Raw genomic sequence first — 25,596 nt, forward strand, 5'->3', positions numbered from 1 at the left:
GATTTGAGTTTCCTGGTCTCTAAAATGGGCATGATGATATTTTCCACGTGGGAGTTGTCAAGAAGGGAAAGCATGATGTTATATTTTAAAAGCTCCCTACATGGCGTGAAATAGGGAAGGTGGTCAACTTCTCTGCCTTCTAGGCTTCAGTTTTGGACCATGGAGGGTTCTTACCCTCCTTATTCAGGGGAGGATTAGTGCAACACGTTTGCTTTCTCTACCTTGATTCCTAGTTCCTCAGAGCCTGATTTTTTAATGTCACCTCTCCAGTGTTGTTCAAGTCACTGTCCTATTGGTCAGTTCTTAGCTGAGGGATGGTCCTTTGTTTGTTTGTTTGTTTGTTTCCAGGAGCCTCTGACAGGTTGGCCAGTAGTCTACCTCTGGACTGTGTATGTGAACTTGGAATCCATTATGTAGCCTGTTAATCCCTCCTTCTAGGGGCAGGTGGGTGCCCCTAGGCCCCCAGGTCTAAATTTGGAGTGGGAAGTGGCAAGCCCTGTTAGCCCACAAATTCACTCATCTTCATTATTCTAGGGTTTATTTGCTATGAGTTGCCAAGTATTTGCCTAGATTAATGAAGTTCTTCCTTATTTTCCATCAGTTCTGTGTGTATGTGTGTACTCTGCTCAGAACCTTATCTCCTGCCTTATCTCATTGAGTGAGGTAAGTTTTGGGTGAAAAAGCAGTTTTGGGCAAATCTCAGCTGTAAGCAAAATTCTTTTGATGATTAACCTGCTTATGTGCAGTGCTAAGCAGAAGTTTCTAAGCTACTTTTCTCACAACATCAAGGGAAATAGAAGCAAGATGTAGTCAGACATGCTCAGTTTCTCCCTGTTGCTAAAGGTTGCCAGCAAATCACCAGAAGCTAGGACAGACACCTAGAACATATTTCCTCCTGTAGTGCTCAGAAGGAACCAATGCTGCTAAAAGACCTTGATCTTGGACTTACACAGCCTTCAGAACCTTGAGACAACACATTTCTGTCCTTGAAGCCACCCAGTCTGGGGCACTTTGTTATGGCAGCCCTTGGAACCAGTCTGAGGGGGCACATGACCCTGCTGAGGGTGGTGCTTCACTGAAGGGAATCAGGCTTAGAGCAGGAAGTGAAGCGGCTTGTGAACTGAGTTGAAGGAAGGGCTTCTTTCCTTCCCTGTGGCCAGAGAGACACTGGATTGAGGCTCTGAGGCATAGGGAAGCCTGAACGCTTCCACTTGTGGTGGAAACTCATACGTTCCTCTGACCATGGGAAGACAGGCTGGAGCAAGGCAAAGCCTATGCAGTTGTGGGCTGGGAGTTGTGGTTGCATATTGTATCCTTGGTTGTATATTTCATTTCCATTCCACTACTCCGTTATTTCCTTTAAAAATATCTCACTAAAGGTTTATAACGCAGTATCTGCTCTATTGTGAGAGATAATGTCCCATATTCAGGATGAAGCAGGCAGGGGCTAAAGAGAAGGCAGGAAAAGAGGTACAAGGGCTGTCCTGATGCCACGGCATGCTCAGCCAGCCCCTGACCTGTGTGTGAGAGGGGAATCTGAGGGTCATGGTCCTGGCCCATTTGAGGTGGCTCTTTGGGAAATGCTCAGAAATAGCTAGGGGAACTCTTTGGGAGTGGTTAATTGGGTAATTTCCAGCAATAAACCTTGCTACATTTAATGTGTATATAACCGAGACATAGTCAATTAATTGAGGGGATGGTGTTGCTCAGACGACGTGTAAAGAGGATGTTTCCAGGCTTAAATTTCTATTATCCTAATTAAACAAAAGTGTCACAGTGACTTCTTGTCACGAGCCACATGATTTCTTTTGCAGGTGAGGGAAAGCCACCTTTGGACCATCAGTTGAAACAGTCACAGGCAATCTAGCATTGTTGCTCAGAAACAGGGATAGACTTACAGCTGTAAGAGGTGACATCCATAGAAGGCACAGTTTTCACATCTGAAAAATCAGTGAAGGCTGCTGGTGCTGGGAGTTGGTTGATTCTTAAGATTCCTTCCAGCACTACAAATCCATGATTCTGGGAGAACAGAGGGACCAGTAGGCATTGGCCTGGCTATGCGGGATTATTTAGTTTTACAGCAATCAACCTCACACATATCAAGAGCCCAAAAGAGTGTGAGGCATTAAAGCACCATGTGTAGAACTAAAGAAGCCCTTATTGAGCATCTTCTACAAGAAAGGTGTAATCTTGGTATATGGAGATGAACAAAATGCGTGTAGATTCTGACCTCATGTTTCTTACAGTCCAGGGGGAGAGACACAGGTAAACACCCATGAATGGTTCTGATTGTGAAAGGTGCTGTCATTTTCTCCATGTGTAAGAAGAAAGAAGCTGGAACATATGTCATGGGTGATTGTATCAGTGTCCTAGGGCTTCTATAACAGATTACCACAAACTTGGTGGCTTAAAACAGCAGAAATGTGTTGTCTCAGAGTTCTGGAGGCTGCAAGCCCAAAATCCAGGTATCCTACAGCCATGCTCTATCTGATGGCTTTAGAGGGAGGCTCCCTTGCCTCTCTTCCAGCTCCTGGGGGCTGCAGGTATCCTTGGCCTTCTCAGGCTTGTAGTTGCCATCAGTTCTAGCCTGTCTTCACATGGTCAGCTTCCCTCTGCTTGTGTGTCTGGGTCTTCAAGTCTCTCTCTCCTTATGGAACCAGGCACTGATTTTGGGCCACACTACTCCAGCAGGACCTTATCTTAACTTGATCATACTTGCAAAGAGGCCATACAGGACCTTATCTTAACTTGATCATACCCTTTTGGGGGACACAATTCAACCCACTCTAGTGATCATGGAAAAATTAAAACCTGTAAACTTGAGGACTCTATCCCTTGAGGGAAGGACCTTTCAAGTGTGAGAGCCTTAAAGAGCTCACCCAGCCAGCGAAGGTGGAGTATAGTGAAGAGGACAGTGGTACAAAGTGAGTTTGGACCATGGCAGGGGCCAGATCAGGCAGCGCCTTGAAGGTCATCTTAAGGAGTTTGGATTTTATTCTAAGGGCAATTGGGTACCACTTAAAGGTCCCAAAGTAAGGCAATCTTATGGGATTGTAGAGTCATAATCTCATCTGGTCTCGATGCAGCAAAGAATCTCTATGCAATGTTGATTGAGTGGGGCCAGAGAGGCGGCGAAGAGGCCATACAGGAGAGAGGACAGTGGTGGCCATGGATATGGAAAGAAGTAGAGGGTTTTCTGAGACAGTAAGAGACTGAACCAACAGGACTGATTCGGATTGACTAATTTCTAACATAGGTCTTGGTCCAGAGACATAAAGTGAACTTCAAGGGCCTTGGACATTGCTTAATTCAGCTTAGCAGTTTAATTTCTATGAACGAAGTTGTATCCACATGAAGCTTTAAACCAATGCCTTTTACTAGGTGTTGACAAAAGATGGCCATCAGGTTACATCTGACCCGAGACAGCTTTTGTGCATGCTCTATAGTCATAAAAATCTAGATTCCCAGGTGTTCTTGAAGTCTTGGAAGCTGGCAACAATGGGGCCTATAATCTTGTTTGGCCCAGTGAATTGGAGCTGAGTAATAGATCCAGCTCTAGACAGTGGGCTCTCCAACTCTTTCAGTCTACAGCTGTGTTTTGCTCTATATCCAGTGTACCTTTCTTATTAACAATACCTACCTGGACCTCATGGAGCTTGAGTTTGCCCCTCTGCCTAATTATAATAAAAAGAGTGGTTCTGCTCTGAGTGACCCCTCTGTATATTTCCCTTGTGAGCTTGTGTGGCAATGGGTGGGTCCTTGAGTATTTGGGATTCAGGCTTGATGTGTTTTTCCCCAGAGACTTAAAATCTTGAACCAGAAGGATTATGGCAAATCCAAAAGTTGGCCTGAGAGATGTACACATGATGATTCAAGTATTGAATTCAACCGGTCTCTTGCTTCTTCTTTGAGTTTAGTCATTCCCCCTAGAGCTATCTGGAATCAGTCATGGAAGCCTTTCAAACTAAGGACTGTAGTTTATTCACATCATATTTTGTTTAAGAAAGCAGACAGATGTATAATATGTTTTTAAAGGGATTTTCACAAACATGCTGAAATCCTAAAAAATAAAGCTTGTGTTCAACTCCCATTTTCAGGGAAATTAATCTTTGTAAGATATGGTATTTTCTCATATTATTGGAAAGACAAGGCATTTTAGTAATTATAAGTGCTTTAAAAAATTGATTTAGATGTGTTCCCCATGAACTGATGTCTAACGCACAAAATCATGAGGAACTGTAAATTGCAGAAAACTTCAGCCATGGAAACAAATGTTTTCTTAACAAAGGCTGCCCAGTCTAATATTTATTTCTTTAGTATATGACTAAAGCAAGAGTGAAATCATCTCTTACCCAGTCTTCTAGGAGCATACTGGCTGCATAGTTGAGTGAAGTTTTATGCATGGGCAAGCACCTAAAAGGAAAGTCTTGTTTCTGCTCATCAAGAAGCAACTACCATTTCTAGGATAGTCACAGAAAGGAAATTGCTATTTCCACTTATGTGTCCTCCAAACAACAATAAAATATTTATTAGCAACAAAATAAAAGGACAGACTACTCTTTAGACTCCTAGAACTTTATTGAGCTATACTCCCTGTACCCTGTGGCCTAATTGTTTGGTGTTTCGTCATAAAAAAGGATAAAATGTACCAAAACCTTGTGATAGATTGTGCCTAGTTACAATCTGCCTTGAACTGAGCCTGAAGTTGAAGGGACATTTATAGTCCCTGTAAAATAATGGTAGGGATGGCGTTTTAATGGGAAAATAGGAAGGTGGTGTTATTAATGTATGTATTTTATTGGTTTAAAGTAGAACTCCTTAATAGTATTGGTGTTGGAAAATAGGGTCTGTCTCATCGGAGTACTCTGTGTTTCTCAGGGAATAAAGTAGAACGAAGGTGGGAATGACATGATTTGACCAGTAGTTTATGCGCATTTCTGTCATTCCATGGCATCCAGTGAATTGTTGATGATGCTGTTTCAGGCTGGTGCTGATGGTGAGGAAACATCTTCCTTCTATCCTTCCCCACACCTGGATTCCCTACCTGCCTCCCCTCATATGATGCTTTAGTTATATTTTATGCATTGATGAATAAGTAAATATTAGCTATCAGGAAAACTGGTTGTGTCCTAGAAATATGTCTTAGGTAATAATGTCATGAAATTGGGTCCAAGAAGCAATTTTATAATGGAGCTCACCAGTCAGGAAAAGTGCCACCTCAGGTCAGCAGGTGAGAACATTTTTATACTCATCAGCAGAACTCATGTTCGTTTGACATTTAGATCAAAAGACCCACTTTGGTCAGTATAGGTTCCCTTCCCTGACAGTGGCGCTCCTGTCTAAGTCCAGGCGTTCAGGACAGCACGCTTCATCAGTTTTTTTCAACTTCCTCCATGCCATCTGCATGGAGAGGGCCCAAAGAGATGACTTTGCAGCAAAATGCTCCTGTACTGCCAGGAAGTTGCTAGTATCCAAGTGAGCTGCTCAGGAAGTGGATTTTCTGCTGTCTTGTGTTCTGTGTCTGATTGAATTTAAGTGAACAAGAGATAACCAGTCATTTTTCTTCTTGAACCCTGCCTATTGGTTGCAGAAGAGCATTTGAAATTTTTTACTCAAGGCAACTAGTGTAATGTTGGAGCAGCAGATGCGGGGGGAGGGAGGGAGGAAGGTGGTGGTGTAAGGGCATTTTTATTTTTCAGAGCTGAAGACAGAGTTTACCTGTGCTTGGCAATGTGGGTGTATAAATGTGATGGACTTTTAAATGACGTTGTGGGATGTTGGGGGGAAACTTGGTAAATGAGACTCTAGTACACACTCTTCTCTATTAATCAGAGATAGAAAAGTTTGCCTGCTTGGCTGTAAATATTGACATTACCCTTTCTGCCCCACTACTGATGTTGCTCAGAGGCCATTACAAAATAATTGGAAAGTGGGTGCATAGCCCCCAGTCTAGGGAAATAAGATTGCTCAAACAACATGCATTTATCGTGACCCTTCTTTTTCTTTGGATCTCCTACGCTGCCCAGCACTGTGAAAGATACAGAAGAATGATGTTCTTTTCTTTTCTTCCTTTGAGGATATAAAAGATTGATGGTCCCCCCCTTTTTTTTTCTACTCTTTGTGAACATTAGAAGAAATTAGCAAATAACGAGACACAGGATGTAATTCAGGTGACAGAGACTGGGTTTAATTCAGAAAATAAAAAATTCACTATAGGCCCAGGTAGTTGGAAAGATTTTTTTCTCCTCTTTCTTGCCATTAAGTGGATAAGATACTCATCTTCTGGGCTCAAGGGGATGTCCTGGGTACACCTCATCCTTTCACTTGTCACATTTTATAATGATTATAACTAGGGTGATTGGACATCCTGGTTTGCCCAGGTTAGTCCTGATTTATGTCTGTTGTTCCAGAATAATTATTATAGTTCCCCTTTTTACTCCCCAAAGTCCCAGTTTAGATTATAAATATAACTCAATGTAAATTGAGGACCACATATCCAAGGCTTTTTTATGCTTTTGCATTCAAATAAGCACAATCTCATAACTCAAAAGAATTAAAAATATTTCTTGTGTCTCAGGAAGAATGTGAAAGGTGATCTAAGTTATAACCTTCAGTGATACCCTTCAGAAGTCTAGATCCTCTCTTCCCTAAGATCTCCTGATTAGCACTGCCTCTCTAAAGCCCTTCAAACAAAACACTTCTAACTTTCTTGACACCCAACCCACACCTTTTATTTTTGTCCTTCTTGCTTCTCGTAGCTTTTTAATTTGGGGGGGTGTGTGTGTGTCTACGTGGTTTCTCTTTTCCCTAATCAATCTCTTAATTCTGCCTCGCAAGTCTGCTGAAGCCAATCTGGTAAAGAAAGAACTCTCTCTGGAGGGTAATGGAGGGAAAGAATTTGAACTGGCCAGACAAAGTTGTCTTGGGTGGACTGGAAGTGGGAGGAGGAAAGCCTGGGAAGTCTCATTGAGCCTCTCAGTGGAAAAAAAAGAATTTTATAGGCTTCCCAAAGTAGAGAAAGTTTAAGAAGAGCTCTGGAAGTCTTGGAGGGGACCATGCAGTAGAAATCCAAGGTAAGTTTGTGAAGTAGGGAGTCACCTGGTAGAAGTTATATTTTAGAATAATTTGCTAACTTCATTATTAGTATGTTTGGTACAGTGGGTTGCATTGTGATGGATTAAGAGCATACACTACATAGAAGGAGCTCAATAAATTATGGCTAACATCACCATCACCATCATACTCACTGCTACTATACTCACAATAGCTACTACCACCACTATTGTCATTGTCATCCCCGTCATCATCTTCATCAGTGCCATGATTTTCACCAGCATCCCCATCATCCACCAACATCCCCAACATCATCATCATCATCATCCCCATCATCCTCAACACTGCCATCATCATCATTACCATCTGCATCATTGTCATCATCATCACCACCACCTCCATCATTCTCACTCCCACCACCATTATCACCATCACAACTGCTACTATCACCACCATTGTCATCACCATCCCCATCATCATCTGCATCACCACCATCATCATCACCACCATCATCATCATCATCACCACCATCATCATCATCACCACCATCATTCTCACTGTCACTACCATTATCACCACAATTGCCACTAGTACCTCCATCATCATTACCACTACCATCATCGTCTTCACTGTTATTGTCACCATCATTATTCTCATCCTGCTGCCATCATTGTCCTCATCATCAGTACCATCTTTACCATCTTCCATCCTCACCCTCATATCATTTTGATTATTTGGAAAATCCTGAGGCAGAGAGATAAACTGGTGGCTTATTTAAGGCAAGTATTATGGAAAGAAATAGAAAAACTTCTCTAGGAAGAAAGGAAAGACTGCGTGGTAGAAGTGGGAGTAGACATCTTTTATGGAGCTCCTTTGGGTAAAATTAGGATGAGAGAGATAATCACAGGCAAGCTGATTTTGGCTCAGCATTAATAAACTTCCTCATATTCAAATGCTCAAGTTTTAAATAGATTATCTCATGAGGAAGTGAGCCAAACAGAATCTGGATGATTATGGGCCTGGGATGTTACAGATGCTTTAACAAACATGTGGAAGAGAGGATTATTCCCTCTGAGGTCCTTTTCACCTGAAAGTTGTGAGGATTTGTAGACGTTCAGAGCATGGGTCAGCTTGGCAGCAGGTGTAATGGCAAAGAAAAAAGGTCATGGTCTATACCACTGGTTCTCAAATATGGGTGATTTTGTCCCCTGGGGAACACCTGGCAATATCTGGAGGTTTTTAATTGTCAAAAGTATAGGGAGAGTGGTATTGGCATTGAGAGAAGAGAGGCCAAGAATTGTTAAAACATCCTACAATGCACAGGTCAACGCCCCAGAACAAAGAATTTTTATCTAGCTCAAATTGTTAATAGTGGCAAGGTTGGTCTGTAGTTTCACAAGGCCAATAATGACTTCTTTTACTGAAGAGTAGAGAGAGTTTCTGGGTGGATAAATGTTGACTCACATTCACTGGGTAGTATTTTCCTGAGCTAGGAGCGAGCAATACTGCTAAATGTGCCCTTTATGTTGTGGTTTTCACACACATATTAAAGATGTCTTCTTTTTTCTTCAAAGCTCCTTTGAAGTCGGTAAAACTGGTTAAGAATTGCAGTAGGTGATAAGGACAAACTCACTGTTGGAACTTGTTTGAAACCTAATTCTGGCTGCTCTCCAGGAAGCTCTGTGGAATGTAGTCTTATAGTTATCCTACTTCCTGGAGGATTACTGACTTCCTTGAAGGCTGAAGATGAATAAAGAGGATTCAAATTCTCAGGGTTTTCATGGTAATCTGGACATTTTCTCATTTTCTCCATGGGTCTAGGTTTACCTGAAACAATCATGGTTTGCCCATATTGTACTGGGGTGATTATTAGTAGTATCTCTTTTTCACATAAAAAGTGTCCTGACTTAGACAATAAATTGTATGGCCACCCTGCTATTAACTGGCCAATGGGTATTTTGATGATGTAGTTGCTTTATTTATTTACTTATTTATATGAGTGAAGAACTTTTATTAAAATATGTGAAGGGATGTGAAAATACATTATTTCTTATTTTATTTTATTTTTTCAGTGTGCATTTGCACCATTTTAAATAACATGTATTACCTATCTTTAGTGCTATCAGTTTAAAAATAACTCTTCAATAAAAGGTAGCTTGATTCATTGCCATCATTACCATAGCTAATTTGAATAACATGTCCAAAATAGTGATGACTTCTGTCCTTTGAGCTGCAGTTTGGGCCACTTGCTCTTATGACCCACAACCCACATTTCTGACTTGATTCTGTAGATCATGGAGATTGAATCTGTGGCCTCAGATAAAACTAAGTAACTTGTATCAAGCCGGATGGACCTTACTCTGATCCATTGCCAAACCCACAGACACATTTCTATGAGACAAACAGACCCTCTCTAACCTTTTGCGTAACATGTTTCTAAATCACATCTATTAATTGTGATATTAACTTTTACATCCCATTTTCTTTTCTTTTTTAAGTATAAAACTTTTGACCTTTTTACAGAAAATTTGTGAAGATGGTACAGAAAGTTACTACATACCCTTGGCCAGTTTTCCTTATTATTAACATCTTTCATTAGTATGGTTCAGCTGTCACAATTACTAAAGCCGTAGTGATACATTATTCTTTTTCTGAAATATAATTGACACACAATGTCCTACTAGTTTCAGATATAAATCATAGTGATCCTATATTTTTATACATTATAAAATGATTTCCATGGGGGCACCTGGGTGGCTCAGTGGGTTAAAACCTCTGCCTTCGGCTCAGGTCATGATCCCAGGGTCCTGGGATCAAGTCACGCATCGGGCTCCCTGCTCAGCGGGGAGCCTGCTTCCCCTCCTCTCTCTCTGCCTAGTTGTGATCTCTGTCAAGTAAATAAATTAAAAAATCTTTAAAAAACTGATTTCCGTGATGTCTGGTTACCATGTCACTATACAATATTAATTTTATTATTGATTGTATTCCCTATGCTGCACATTATATCCCCGTGGCTTATTTATTTTATAATTGGAAGTTTGTACCTCTTAATCCCCTTTACCCATTTCACTGACCCCTCATACTCTCTTTGATAACAAATCATTTGTTTCCTGTAATTATTTGTCTGTGTTTTGTTCTGTTTGTTTGCTTTTTTTTTTTTTAGATTCCACATATTAGTAAAATCATACAGTATTTATCTTTTCTGCCTTTCTCTGTTCATCTATGCTGTCACAAATGGCAAGATTTCATTCTTTTTAATGGCTGAGTAATATTCTATTGTACATATTATCCAGTCATCTACTGATGGACTCTTGGGTTGCTTCCATGTCCTGTCTCTTGTAAATAATACAGTGAACATAAGGATGCAGATATCTCTTTGAATTAGTATTTTTGTTTTCTTTCGATAAACACCCAAGAGTGGAATAGCTGAACCATAAGGTAGTTCTATTTTTAAGTTTTTGAGGAACCTCTATACTGTTTTCCAGAGTGGCTGCACCAATTTATATTTCCACCAATAGTATATGAGGGTGCCATTTTTGCTACATCCTTACCAGTCTTTGTTGTTGTTATTATTATTATTATTTGCATTTTTGATGCTAGTCAATCTGCCAGCGATGAGGTGATACCTCGTCGTGGTTTTGATTTGTATTTTCCTGATGATGAGTGATGTGGAGCATCTTTCTCTTAGACCTGTTGGCCATCTGTGTGGCTCCTTTGGAAAAATCTCTACTCAAGTCCTCTGCCTATTTTTTAATATGGTTTTTGGTGTTTTTTTTTCTTTTTTGTATTAAGTTGTGTAAGTTCTTTATGTATTTTGAATACTAACTCCTTATCAGATGTACACTTGGCAAATATCTTTGCCTATCCTGCAAGTTGTCTTTTTGTTTTGTTGATGGTTTCCCTTATCCAGAAGCTCTTTGGTTTGATGTAGTCCCACTACATCAAATTATTTTAGCTTTTGCACATTTTGTGTTTTCTAGCCACTCCTCAACCACATTCCCTAAACCACTGCCCTGTCTTCAACTTTGATTCTCAGTGAGCTTATTTTGAAACACAGTTTCATTGGTATCCTGAGGAACATAAAAATGATAGATCTGATCAAGTAAATCCATATTTTACAAGTACAGTGTATAGGGTCTCATCACTGAATATTTTAAACGGAGAACAATATCTGTTCTATGAAGCTTTCTGGCCATAAAGACCACACTACTTTCTATTTGTCTAGATTATGTTTTTCCTTCATTGTACTCTTCTCTTTGGGGGAGGGAGTTGTGTGCTCAGCAGGTGCGATGTATAGTAAATCTGCTGCATACATTTATGTTACTATATAAATAATGAGCATTTCTGCATTCACAGACACTTTGATAGCCACAGTGATAATATATCTCTCTTATTTTAGAGAAAAAGATATACATAACAGTTTTACCTTGCTTCAGCAGATAAGACATATCATCTTGGCACATGACCTTATTTTTCTTCTTCTTCAAAACCATAGTGTAGTAGTTCACAAGATTATTTATAAAATATACCAATTGCTTAAAATACAAAAAAAAGAAAACAAGATCTTCACCTATGCTCAGTCCCAGAAATCATCCCATTTTCTCTTCCCAGTTGGTTCTCCAAATTTAGGATTTATAGGTTAAATAATTAGGACATTCTTTTCCTACTTCTCTCTACCTCCTTTTGTAATACGCACTTAATGCAATGCTCATGTGTAGTCAGAGTCTGGGGCATGGGGATCCATCATGAGTCAGAAAGATCAGACATATCACTTACTAGCTGTGTGAACACGGGCAAGTTACCTAATTTCTCTGGGACTCATTCGTCTTATTATGGTTTAGGGGATAAAAAGTTCATCTGCTCAGTTGCTGTGACAATACTCTCTAGCACCTGAAACAGAGTAACACACAAAAGAAGTCAGCAATTCTTCTTTGCGATGCTCCCCTATTTCTATGGTTGCGCATCTCATAAGTCAGTTGTCATCATCTGTTCAGATGTCTGTCCTCCTCACTAGATGGTGAGCAACTTAAGAGGAGAGGCAAGATTCATTCATTTATATAACTCCAAAGTCTAGCTTAGCAAATATTAAGCATTCGATACATATTTTCCAAATCAATAAACCAATGTAAGAATTTGGCAGTTTACAGGAGTGGCAAATTATTGTTACTGACTCTCCCTACATTCAGAAAATTCCCTCAAAAAATTCCAAACAGTGAAGTATTCAGGTTCTCTGATGACTCTGCATACAACATTTGATTTGGCTTTGGGAATAACTGCCCCTCTATTCCATTGGGCACCAGAGATAGTCTTTGGCTACACCTGTGGAGTAGATGCTGTTGGTGTTCTGCCCACATCAGATTTCCTTGGGCTGATGCCTCCAACCCATCTTGTCTACTAACAGCACACAACTGCATCCTTCTCTGTAGCTTCCCCCTCCATTAGCTGGTGTCCCTTGTCCACATATGTTGGGAGGTCATCCCTGCCCCCCCCGCTAGATAACCTTCTGCAGTCGATGATTGACTGATACAGGTACAAAAAAGCCTGGCCCCATTGAAACCAGACTTATACTTACCAAATCAGAATGATAGTATGGTGGATCTGGTCAATTAGGAGATTGTCGGTGGTGGGGCTGTTTGTCTCAGCCTTCCATCAGTGCCCACATACAGGACAAAGTCAAGACCTCTCTGAAAGGCTCTTCTTTTAAGAGCCCCATCCGACTTGAGTCTTCAGACCCATTATAACATTTGTCAGGTTTTTTTCCCCCCTGCTTTTTGTACTTTGTTCACATTTGGAAAACACAGGTCATATTTTAGTATTCTAGATTTGAAGGTTATTAGACTTATCAAGACTTAACAGTTTATAGGAAAGGATCAAAATGAGTTTCTCATGAATGTTTTATCATTCCTGACATTTGGCTAAGGAAAAGAATATTTTTTTGTTAAAAAGTAGTCTTAAAAACATTAGTCCAGAATGCCAGAATGTTCTAACTGTATCACTGACGGAAGTCCAGGTTTAAGTTATTTGCAGTATATGATCTGTTTTCCAGAATGCATGGAATATGATAATCTGGTGGAATAAGGAGACATGACAGAACTGATTTTCCAAAGACTATATTCAAGTCTATCGAAACTAAACTGAGTGTATTTCCCTTCTGATGATGTCAAGATTTTGTAGTGCTTCAAGTTGGAAATTATGAACATGTTAGCATTAAATATATGCAGCAAAATAAAAATCTAACAATAGAGGCTGTTTACTTATTACAATGTGTTTAAACAGAGAGCTTGCGTGGCTCAGTTAGTTAAGCATCTGCTCGGGGCATGATCCCTAGGTCTTGGGATAGAGCCCTGAGTCGGGCTCTTAGCTCAGCAGGAAGCCGGCTTCTCACTCTGTGTGTTTCTCCTTCTGCTTGTTCTCTCTCTCTCTCTCTCCCTCTGTGTCTGACAAATAAATAAATAAAATTTTTAAAAAATGACAGAGAGCTTGGAGTCAGTGCAGAAACTGAGTTGACTTCATCAGGTTGAATGATGGCCAGTGGGTTCCCCAAAATGGGTCCCGTCATCACACACAGTATCTCCACCCAGAAACTTCCTGTATGGTTGGTGCTGGAAATGATATTAAAGCATTCATTCGAATTCACCTATTTTATTTTGCAGATGAAGAAACTGAAGACTGGGAAATGGAGTGCCCAAAACTATACATTTTTTTTAACCAAGCAGTAGTTCCTTTCACTGTATCATTGAGATGGAAGGGTTGCAAGGGGCTCTTGTCGAGTCATCCTGCACCAGTGAGAGTGTGAATGAATGGGCAGCACCAGCAGAGGGATGTGGAGGGGATGTTTCCTTCCATCATCTGCGTTTTAAGAGAAAAAGGTTGTTCTATGTTGCCATGGCCGAAGACTCAAGAGGGGAAGTGAATTGTGACTCAGGCTGGCTCTAGAGACACCCAGATCCCTGTGGCAACCCTGGGTCTGACAGTAGTCCATACAGCCCATAAAAGGCTGAAAAGAAGCTGGAGTAAGGGACAGATTTGTGTTTTGAGTGTTGCCATGAACACCTCTTTGAGGGCATGTTGATTGATTCCTTCCTTTCAGTCTCAGAGGAACTTATCACATTTCAGAGATCAGAAATGGTTCAGAATTTGGATTTTTAAGGGTTTATGTGCAAGGAGATGGACTATCTGGAGTGGCTCCATATGGAGAGGAGAGTGTCTTGAAGATGTGGGGAACTGGAGCTGGTTGGGATTCACAGGCCTCCGTGTGTGGGTGCTGAGCAGAGCCAAGAAGCTGGAGCGTCACGACATGTGCGACAGACCATGCAATGTTGCCTTGGACCTGCTTGTGCCCAGCTCCCCCAAGGACCAAAATATTCTAGAGTGTTCAGAGATCATTAAAAGGAAGCAGAGCCAGTCAAGGGGTGAAGACTGAGGAAGATAAACATGCAGTCTAGAATGGTTTCATGTGTAGACTGAATCCAATTTTGGGGATCCCTTATCTGCGTTTGCTATCAGGATGCTGCTGAGCGGAGTCCATATCTTAGTAGATTTGAGAAAACTACAGGAGGCTAACTGTTTGTACACCTTACATGTGTTGAAGGGGAGCTGAGAGAAGGGGCACCAGAGTAACCAATAAATGAACAACCACAACAAAAACAAACAAAATCTCCCACCATCACTGCTTGAAATGGCCTCATTTTTAAAAACAACACACACAGAAGTAAACAAAATATATTCTCCCTGTGCCGTTCTCTCTCAGGAGTTATAAGCAGCTGGAGGAGATAGGAAATAGATTGTGTTGGTAACAAAACAATTGCCCATGACATTTTCAGGACGCATGGCGTATTAGCTGAGAAATGACACAGCTGTGAGAAAACACATGTTTAATGTTTATGTTTATTTCATAAACTTATTTTTAATACTAGCAGGCAGGGGGTTTTAAAAATGACTCTGTGCCCTTCCTAGGCTCTGAAGTCACATTGCTTAAGAGTTATGGTCATCAGCCGCCAGGACAGTCGCTGTCATCCCTGTAGGTGTTCCAACAGGTGGATGCATGGTCTCAGATTCAGGAGCATGAGTCATCTTTGGTGTCTTTTCCACTCTGTCTAATGGGAGCTGCTCCTCCAGCAGGTGCCTGACAAAAGTTGGATCAAGGGTCCTTCTTTGGACGCAACCTCCCTATCTCTCTGTAGGTAATTACCCGACATGTCTTCTTTCTGAAGGTCTTTGAAGTGAGGGCTTTGATGTAGCCATATTGGCATTATAACCATATTTTGATGGAAAGAAAGGAGCTATGGAATTTTGGCTTTCCAGAAGTCAGCAGTGCAATGGCTACTAAGGCTGAGATGCTAAATTCATAGCTCTGGCCTCTGTTAGACCAGCAATACTCCTGAACTCCCCTCCCCACCTCACTGTGCTCACGTGATGGCTGGTGTTCACAGGTCTCGTGAATTGCTATGCATATTTCTGGATTTTGATGTAGCCCCAGGAAATGTTGCAGAGAAGTAAAGCAAATAACATTACAATTTTTATAGCATTCATAAAATATATTGTATAAGCATGTGAATAATGAATCAGCCTTTTTGAGATCTCAAAACTCATGCTTTTACAAAGAAAATACAGCTTACTTAATTTTGGAAAAACAGCTGAACTTCTTAAAAGAGACTTGATGCTTCTAGGTTGTCACTCTGTAAGTAATATTAACAAGCTAGAAAGTATGTGCTATAAAGAATAGGAACAAACTTACTTCACACAAAAACTACAACAGGTAGATTTATGTTTTCAACCTACTCATTACTCTGAGTAATATTATTGCTAATTTCATTTGTATAGTTGTTTTGTCTATCTTTGACTTTGAAATCACTGTTGGTAGGGGTACCTGGATGGCTCAGTCAGTTAAGTGTCCCACTCTTGGTTTCAACTCAGATCATGATTCCGGGGTCCTGGGAGTCTTGGGCTCCCTGCTTGGTAGGGAGGCGCCTTCTCTCTCTCTGCCTCTCCCCTGCTCAAAAAGAAGGAAGGAAGGAAGGAAGGAAGAAAGGAAGGCAGGCAAGAAATAACTGTTAGCAACTGATGACCCAGCATGGTCATAGCATCCCTCTCTCATGTGCCCTGAAGATCTAGATTTACATGTCATGTTTCTTTACCCACTGCTGCATTCTTTCTTAGATCAACGGAAACATTGGACAATTGACTATACAATCATAACTCAGAGGCACTACAAAAATGTAGAGTCTCAAAGTAAATTTTTAAAATGGAGTTAAGTCTCTCTGAAAAACAATCTGAAGGGTTTGAAGTGGCCGGGGGGTGGGAGGTTGGGGTACCAGGTAGTGGGTATTATAGAGGGCATGGATTGCATGGAGCACTGGGTGTGGTGAAAAAATAATGAATACTGTTGTGCTGAAAATAAATAAATTAATAAAAAATATAAAAAATGGAGTTAAGTGTTTTGCCTTCATTATAAAAAGTAGTACGTGTATATTGCATAATTTAAATAGAAAGTGTGTAATGAAGAAAGTTAACTTCTCTAGATAAACACACCCTACAAATAAAACACTATTAAGAGTTCAGAGGTCGTCATTTCAGATTTGTATGTATGTATATATGTCTCTAAGTACATATTTATATTAGAGACATATATACATAGGTGCATATAATATTTAGATATATTTATATATGTATATACATTTTAAAGTTTTTTATTCCTGTAAAGATTTTATTTATTTATTTATTTGTCAGAAAGAGTGAGAGAGTGCACAAGCAGGGGGAGCAGCAGACAGAGGGAGAAGCAGGTTCCCCACTGAGCAAGGAGCCCGATGTGGGACTGCATCCCAGGACTTTGGGATAATGACCACCTGACCTGAAGGCAGACACTTAAACAGTGAGCCACACAGACGTCCATGTATATTTTTAACATGGGATCAGCCTGTAACTTACTTTTTAAAAAGTGTTTAATACTGAAGTATAGTTGACAGAGTGTTATATTAATTTCAGGTGTACAATATGGTGATTTGACAATTCTATACACAGTGCCCACCATGGTGAGCATAGTTAATCAACAACACAGTATGGATAAGTCTCAATGTCAGTACAAAGAGAGCAACCCCAGCCTTTCAATCATGGTGGAGCAGAGTGGGTTGAGAAGAGTCCACTGATGTAGGCAGGAAGACAGCTACTGCAGAGCCTGGTCATAAGTCTGGATTTTACCCTAAGAGCAATGAGAAGCCATTGGAGGAATGTAATCGGAGAAGTGAAGTGATCAGATCTTCATTCCAAGAGACCACAGTGGTTGCAGTATGAAAAGTGGGTGGAAAGGAGACAAGAACAGATCTGGGAAGGAGCAAGGGTACTGCTCTTTCCACCATGGAGATGATCGTGCCTTAGACCAGGGCGATGGTGTAAGAGGAGGTGGATGGATTCAACATCTATTCACAAGGTGGAGTAGAACCACCCGACTCTTGACTGATCATGGGTTTGAGGGGGAGGCAGCTGTGGAGAATGTCTTGGAGGGTTCTGCAAGCACGGTGGGCTAAATTTAGGGAGTTCTGCTTGCTGAGTTAGGGAATATTGGCAGACCACATTGGAGGAGGCAGTGGAATCACGAGTTCATTTTGACTGTCAAATTTTCAATGGCTGTGGAACATCCAAGTGAAAATTTATGACTCTGGGGTACAGAGAAATGGTTTGAGTATAGTAGTCCCCCATTATCCATAGGGCATATGTTCCAAGATCAACAGTTGATGACTGAAACCATGGATAGGACTGAAGTCCATATATACTATGTTTTTTTCCTATAGATACATACATACATAGGATAAAATTTAATTAATTTAATTTAATTTATTTAATACAAATTAATTTATTAGGCACAACAGATTAACAACAATAACTAATAATACAATAGAATAATTATAACAATAGACTGCAATAAAAGTTATGTGAATGGGATCTCTCTCTCTCTCTCTCTTTAATTCTCTTACTGTACTGTTTTCACCCTTCTTGTGATAATGTGAGGACATGATGACGTCAAAGGAGGGGAATGATGTAGGCATGGTGACATGGTTTTAGGCTAGTATTGACCTTCTGGCATATCATGATGACTTGAAAATCATCTGCTTCTGGACTGTAGTTGACAAGGGTAACTAAAACCATGGAAAGTAAAACCGTGGATGGCTGGGGGTGGGGGGCTTCTGTATGAGGTTGAATTGGTACTGAAGGCTAAGGAAGTAGACCCCCTTGTGGAGACACTCCATAGAGAAGGTTTAGTCCCAGAGAATCCAGAGAAACCCTAGGGTTTTAAGGCTGGTGGAGGCAGCTGAGAAGCCAGGGCACCAGAAAACATGGAGACGGTAAGCTGCCTGTGGTTTTGGACCAGGTTTGGTTTTACTCATTTTTTTTTTATCTCTAGTGATCACCCCGACTCCTGAGTGGGAGTGGATTCTATTACCACCGATGCTGCCAAGTATGATTTCACTCCCATCCTCACCAACATTAAGTGTCACCAATCCTACTGATTTGAAAGGCAGAAATACCTCTTCTCAGCATTTCTCTAAGGCTTTGAGCATTTTGGGGGGGTGACTTTTGGGGAGTCAGTTGCTTATTTATATATTTTGTTTGTTTTTTCTCACTAGGTGTTTCTTTTTTCCCTTTCTTTAGTTTAGAGAGCTTTATGTCCATTAAGGAGTTTAACACTTTGACACCCGGAGAACATTTCCTCCTCTGTATTTGTCGATTCAATTTGTTTAGAATATCTGTTGTGAAAAACATCTTAGTTTTTCATTATATTTATTTATGTCATTTTTGAAATCTGTGGTAGATACGTTTACATAATTCAAAAATTAAAAATAAAGACAACAAAGTTGTAGAGTGAAAAATCTTCTTCCCAATTGTAGGCCTCTCCTCCCCATTGGGTCCTCCTACTCTGAGGCAGTGACAGACACTACTACCATTAGTGTCATGTGTATTTTTCCAGAGTTTATTTTGAGTATAGAAGCAGATACAGACAGAGATGTCTATTTCCCCACCTTTTCTATATAAAAGGTAGAAAAGTATACACACCATTCTGTATCTTTTTTTTAAAATAGTACCTCTTGGGAGTTTTTCCTGTATCTGTACACAGAGAATTTTATCACTTTCTTAAAGCTGTCCTGTCTTGATTAAGAAAGGGTTTCCATCTTTTAAAGTTGGAAAAATGAATCTGGAGCACTACATCAAAAACTAATGCTGCACTGTATGGTGACTAACTATAACACAATAAATACATAAAGATAAAAATAAATAAAAAAGAAAAATAATTTCTCATATTGCTTATTTTGATAGTTCTAATTTTTACAGTTATATATTTAATGTCTAAAAATTATTTTCATGAGCTTTGAATTTAACATTATTTCTTTTTTCAAAAAGAGATTTAATTGCCCCAACAGGTGTTTATTGAATCCTTCCCCACTGATTTGAAATACCATCTTACCCTATAATAAATTCTTATAAATGCCTGTGTCTGTTTCCACAATCTCTATTCCATTTCACTGATTGATTTGTCTGGGCCACAACAGCATTGCACTGTTTTAATTTCTCCGGTACTGCAGTGTGTTTTGTTAACTGGTAAGACAAATATCGTCTCTTCTGAATTCTTCTCCAAAATATCCTGATTGCTTTCTTACGTTCTATTTTTTGGGTGAACTTTATAACTCATTAGTCAAGTTAAAGAAAATCTTGTTGGACGATTGGAGTTGCATCACATTTATAGATAAATTTGTGGGAAAATGACATTTAAATGTTGGCTTTCCATTTGGACCATAAAATGTCTATTGATTAAGCTCTTCTACGTCTTTCAGTCAAGTTTTGTAACTGCTCTTTTCTCACTATGTGCTTTTATACTTCATAAGCTAATTTCTAGTTATTTTATGCATTTTGTGTTGCTATTGAGATGGGTGTCTCCCTCTCTCATTGTATTACCTAACTGGTTATTTGTGGCTTAGAGTTTGCCACTGATTTTCATACATGCATGTATTTTTATTTGCTTTGGCTTTATTATAGAGAACTAAAGGCAACCTAAAACACATCCTTGTGCTCCCCAACACCCAGACCCAATGGCCATGGTCTCCCAGCCAGTCTCATTTCCTCTATGGCACCTGAAGGCTCCCCACCAACTCCAAGTTATTTAGAAGCAGCTACCAGACATCACATTTCATTATACGTTGCTCAAAGATATGGACTCCTTTTTACAAAGAAGTATAGCCATAATACCATGATCACACCTAGATAATATGAACAATAATCCCTTAATATCATTAAATATCTGGTGTTTACCTTTCCCTATTGTCCTTAAATTATTTTAAAAGTTTGTTTAAATAGTATACAAATTTGTTCCAACACATAGTAATTATTTGATAAGTCATATAAGTGTCTTCGAACCTATAGGTTTACCTGACCCTTTTTTTAGTTTGTTGTTGTTTTTGACAAATTCCAGTCTTTTTGCTTTTTTCCCTTTTATCTTTTTAAAGATTTTACTTATTTTATCTGGCAGAGAGAGAGAGAGAGAGAGAGAGAGAGAAAGCACACAAACAGGGGGAAGGGGCAGAGGGAGAGGGAGAAGCAGGCTTTCCATGGAGCAGGGAGCCCGATGCTGGGCTTGATCCAAGGACCCTGGGATCATGATCTGAGCGGAAGGCAGCCACAACTGACTGAGCCACCCAGGCGCTCCACAAGTCTTTTTTCTATACCACTGAAACACCCTGTTCTGAATTTTGTTTTCCGTTTGACTCCAATGGTGTCATTTACTATGTTCCTCTGTTTCCTGTGTTCTTTTTTTTTTTTTTTAAAGATTTTATTTATCTATTTGACACTCAGAGATCACAAGCAGACAGAGAGGCAGGCAGAGAGAGAGGAGGAAGCAGGCTCCCTGCTGAGCAGAGAGCACGATGCAGGGCTTGATCCCAGGACCCTGGGACCATGACCTGAGCTGAAGACAGAGGCTTTAACCCATTGAGCCACCCAGGCGCCCCGGAGCTCTTTTCTTTTGATGCTGACAGACACTCACTGGTCTTCCTCTGCTTTTCTGCCCACTTGCCAATACCACACTGATCTTGTGGCTCTATTTGTCCCCACCAGCTCCTGTTTGAGCTTTCTGGGAATATCATATAGTCTAGTTTTGATCTAGATGCTGTCTGTGACTTTCTAGTTTTGCTATTTTATTTTCTGTTTTTTGTTTTGTTTTATGGTGGTGGGGGATTCAGGGAGATTTAAAAAAAGAAAGAAAACCGCTATAATTATATTTAACAACTTGCCAAAATGTATGACTTTAAAGGACTTTCAGCCTTCATGGATTTTTCTAGGTGGAAAAAGCACACCATCTGTTTTTTATTTTGTAGTCCCAAGAGCTTTTTTCTTGTTGTTGTTGTTGTTGTTGTTCTTGTATTTTTCCTCTGATGATCTTGTTTTGTCACCCCAAACTTCTCAAATCTCACTGAGGGTCCAATCTGGAATATTTGAGAAGTTTAGTCCTTTTTTGCTTTAATTCAGTTTTGGTGGGATCCAAGTGTTTTTGATGATTCAGATATTTTATGTTTGTATTTTTAAAATTAAAATCTGGGTTGGTGAGTTTTGGAAGATGATATGGTCCCCATCAATAATTACCTGAATGACTGTCTGGTTTCCTGATGGGCTTCTTTTCCCTCGACCTGTTCAGCAGTGCCCTGGAATCTTCTGGCACCTGCTATCTGATGTTCCCTCAGATGGTGGCTGTGAGAACAGCTCCACAGCTGGCTTTCCTTTGGGATGAACCAGCTGGGAACAGACTGGCAGGAGAGTCCCTCATGAATGAAATGGGTAATTAGAGGGACCCATTTAAACATCATTATTGATGGCATATACAATGGTTGCTTACAATTGCTTGGTTTTGATTCTCGACAGTTATTTCTCTAACATCCCCCTTTTTTCCTCTCTCTCTCCCCAACAATTCAGAAGGAATATGAATGTGAATAATGGCATATTAGGGGTCTCTTGAATCTGCTCCAACACACACACACACACACACACACATACACACACACACACCAATTTATAAATGTGGCCACTATAAAAGGAAAATTATTTTAAAACCCAAGTACTTTCATAATTAAGTATCACAAATGGTGTGTGATGCACCTTAGAATTGATATTGATGAACCAGGAGTCTCAAAGCACACCATCTTGGGTGAAAGTCAATGATTTCATATATCACAATGCACTTCACACAACATGTTTTATATTTTGTGTCATAGTGACATAAATGCCATCAATTAAACAACCTTTGAGATTTTGCTGTTGAACCTGGATCTAGTCAACATTAACCAAAGGTTGTAACTTGTATAATAAAACTTGTTATTTGATTTTCTTTGAGTTTATCCAATTGGATAATCCCTTGAACCTCTTTTCTTCTTCTTCTTTTTATTATTTTTATTTTTTTAACGATTTTGAGAGAGTGAGAGAAAGAGGGAGAGAACGAGCATGGGGAGGGGCAGAGGGAGAGTGAGAACCAGATTCCCATTGTGCAGGGAGCCCAATGTCGGTCTTGATCCCAGGACTCTGAGATCATGACCTGAACCAAAGGCAGCTGCTTAACCGACTGAGCCACCCAGGCTCCCCTAGAACCCCTTCTTTATTTGTGCTATGTGCACAGAGCTGAACTATGAAGAAACATCTTCATATGCCTCATCTAATGACTTTTTAGGATGAGGAACTTTTTTTTTTTTTTTTAGGTTCACTAAATTTATTTTAAAAATCATAAAACGTTTCTTACAAAAGAGCATTACATTCTGCACACTGCTCTGAATAGATGCCAGGGACAAATGGACTATTGTTACTTTTCCTCCCTGTCCCACCCCCCAAAATGTTACAGTGACCACAAGGCAAAGTGTTCACAATAATTACATGGGGGGAACTTTTAAGGATAATGCCCATTTTAACTGACTACATTACAACTGATGGCAAAGTAATGAAGTCTGTTCACTGTTCAGATAGAAAAGGCTTGCTTAGGACTACTGGCTAAGACAATGTTCCAGCTTTACCTTAGAATTATATCCTTAAATAAGGATCCATGTCATTTAGAGTATTTCAATGCCATGATAGAATGGGGGTCTAAAGATACCTTTCCAGATGTTCTCAGAGAAAGCGAGGGCATTATTTCATAAGCAAAGTGTTCCTTCTAGGTAACAAACGGATATCCAAGAGGTCCACGAGAAGGACACATTTGACCATTCTCTTTGTCTCCACTTGGACTTTCAAAGGTGGCTGAAATGAGGACATTTTATTTGCCTTTAAAGCAGACAGCATGCCAAGTGTCGTTAAAGATGGCTCTGCTCCTGAATCATTAAAGGGCAAGAGAGAAGCCGCAATGAAATATGCTGTTTTCTGACATTCCGTAACATTGCCCTTCACGGCAGCTGCCAAAAGTGAGCAGCTGCTTCTTACAATCCCCTGCCATTTCCCAGCTTTGCTGAAAGAGGTCAGCTCTGTTTTCTCATTACCCATCTTTCCACCGGCTGGACATCTGGATTCCTAGTCCTCTTCTTTCCTAATTCAATATTTTCTTTACTTCATAAATGACATGGTGGACAGATTGGGCAACCTATGGCAACAAGCATTTTTAGTTTGGCCCTCAGTGACTCAGCCCCAGCGATTTAACCCAAGGAAAAAACCGAGCCCACGTGCACAAGGATCATTGTACTTTTCCACTGAGCTAAGACAGAAGAGTGTTCTTTAGAACACACAGAAAGAAAGGAAGTGAGGAAACAGAGGTTTGCCATTTCTTCCTGCCTCCCCGCCATGATTTGCAGGCATTTGACAAACATAATGCACCTAAAGAGGAAGAATAAATAGAGGGCTCACCTTTCAGTCCTTGCAAAATCTGATGTTGTCAAGCAGTTGGATTTCACTTAGAGGGGTTTTTTTTAACTCCGTCCATTATTACCTCCGGAAACATAAGTAACTAAACATGAGATAAAAAAAAAAAAAAATTCCCATTTAGATAATCTGACTTAAAGAACAGGAATATAATGCCAATAGGGTGTCAAATGTCTTCATAAAACCAATTCTGAGGTGTCCAGGGACCTGCTTAAACTACGGTGGCCCAAGGTCAGCTTCTAGAAGCACTCTTGGGTTAGAAGCTTCTCCTGGGGTAGGTGTGAGGGATCCTAGGCTATAGGAGGGTCTCAAAGTGGACTCAGGCTTGCTCCAGACCACTGCTGGAAAGGCCGTCGTGTTCCCAAGTACTGATTTCTGCCCTCTGGATGTTGTTTGGAATTCTAATACTGCATAGTTCTCCTTTTCAGGTAGGTTAACAGCTCAGTAAGCTACCATTATTTATGTGTGGATGAGGGAGTCCGATTTTCCTCCTGAGTGAATGTTTTCATGGAGAGGAGGATCAGGAAACAAGATTGAGAAGTCTTCAATTCAGAGGAAGGTAGGAGGTGGGATGAAGAGGAAGGAGAATGAACACCACAGAATGGAAAAAGCGTACCAAATATAAGCAAACCCAACACTGTAAATAAATCCCCTTTCTTATCGGTCTGCTTATGAGTAGGGTGGGTGAGAATCCACAATCAGATTCACCTGAACAATTGTGTAAGAAATTGAGATGATCGTAATCCATATATTGTTCTTTTCTTAAAGCTATTTTTTTCATTTTATTTTATTTCTTTTCAGTGTTCCAGCATTCACTGTTTATGCACCACACCCAGTGCTCCAAGCAATACCTGCCCTCCATGTTATGGAGGCACCAGCCCCAGGCTCACCCAGCCCCAGGCTCACCTAATTCCCCATCCCCCATCCCTCCAAAACACTCAGTTTGTTTCTCAGAGTCCACGGACTCTCATGGTTTTTTTTTTTTTTTTTTTTTTTAAGGTTTTTATTTATTTATTTGACAGAAGAGACACAGTGAGAGAGGGAACACAGCAGGGGATGTGGGAGAGGAAGAAGCAGGCTTCCCGCTAAGTGGAGAGACCAATGTAGGGCTCCATCCCAGGACCCTGGGATCATGACCTGAGCTGACTCAGCCACCCATAACGACTGAGCCACCCAGCCCCCCCCAACCATATATGGTTCTAAGAGCTACTGGGCACAAAGGAGATAGCCACACATCTCAGATAATCTGTAATGATTCAACATCTTAACTTTTCTGCCTTGATATCTCTGACAGCACTGAAATATCACAGATATCTTAATTTCTGAGTATGTTCTAGACCTTGGTACTGACAGTGTGGTCCGTGGATGGCAGCATGCGTCACCTAAAAGCTTGCTAGCAACGGAGAACCTCAGGTCCCACCCCAGACCTAATGAATGCAAATGAACACGACCCTCAGTTTGTGAATCACTATTCTAGAGCACCTCTTATAATTAGCAGTACAAAAAGTATTTGTCAAAGCAGAACCAAGTGACCTTTGTAGAGAGAGCTGGAGGAGGTCGTATTTCCTCATTACCAGAGCTGAACTCCTCCCTGACATGACCCTGAGTGGGATCCGGCTAATGTCGTTCGTTTAGCAGACATCTGGCCTCGCTGGCAAAAAGGATTAAGAG

At 40.4% G+C, this 25,596-nt stretch overlaps 1 long non-coding RNA gene across 2 annotated transcripts in view; it reads left to right on the top strand.

Annotated features, from left to right (window-relative positions):
- LOC132018765 (uncharacterized) overlaps positions 1-15,627 on the top strand; it is a 31,930-nt gene extending 16,303 nt beyond the window's left edge. For both annotated transcript variants that reach the window (XR_009404572.1, XR_009404571.1), the window contains exon 4: positions 13,707-15,627. This is a non-coding gene — a long non-coding RNA (uncharacterized LOC132018765). The remainder of the gene's footprint in view (positions 1-13,706) is intronic.
- The last annotated feature ends 9,969 nt before the right edge of the window (positions 15,628-25,596 follow it).

Source organism: Mustela nigripes, chromosome 5 (genome assembly GCF_022355385.1).
Source record: "Mustela nigripes isolate SB6536 chromosome 5, MUSNIG.SB6536, whole genome shotgun sequence".
NCBI lineage: Eukaryota > Metazoa > Chordata > Mammalia > Carnivora > Mustelidae > Mustela > Mustela nigripes.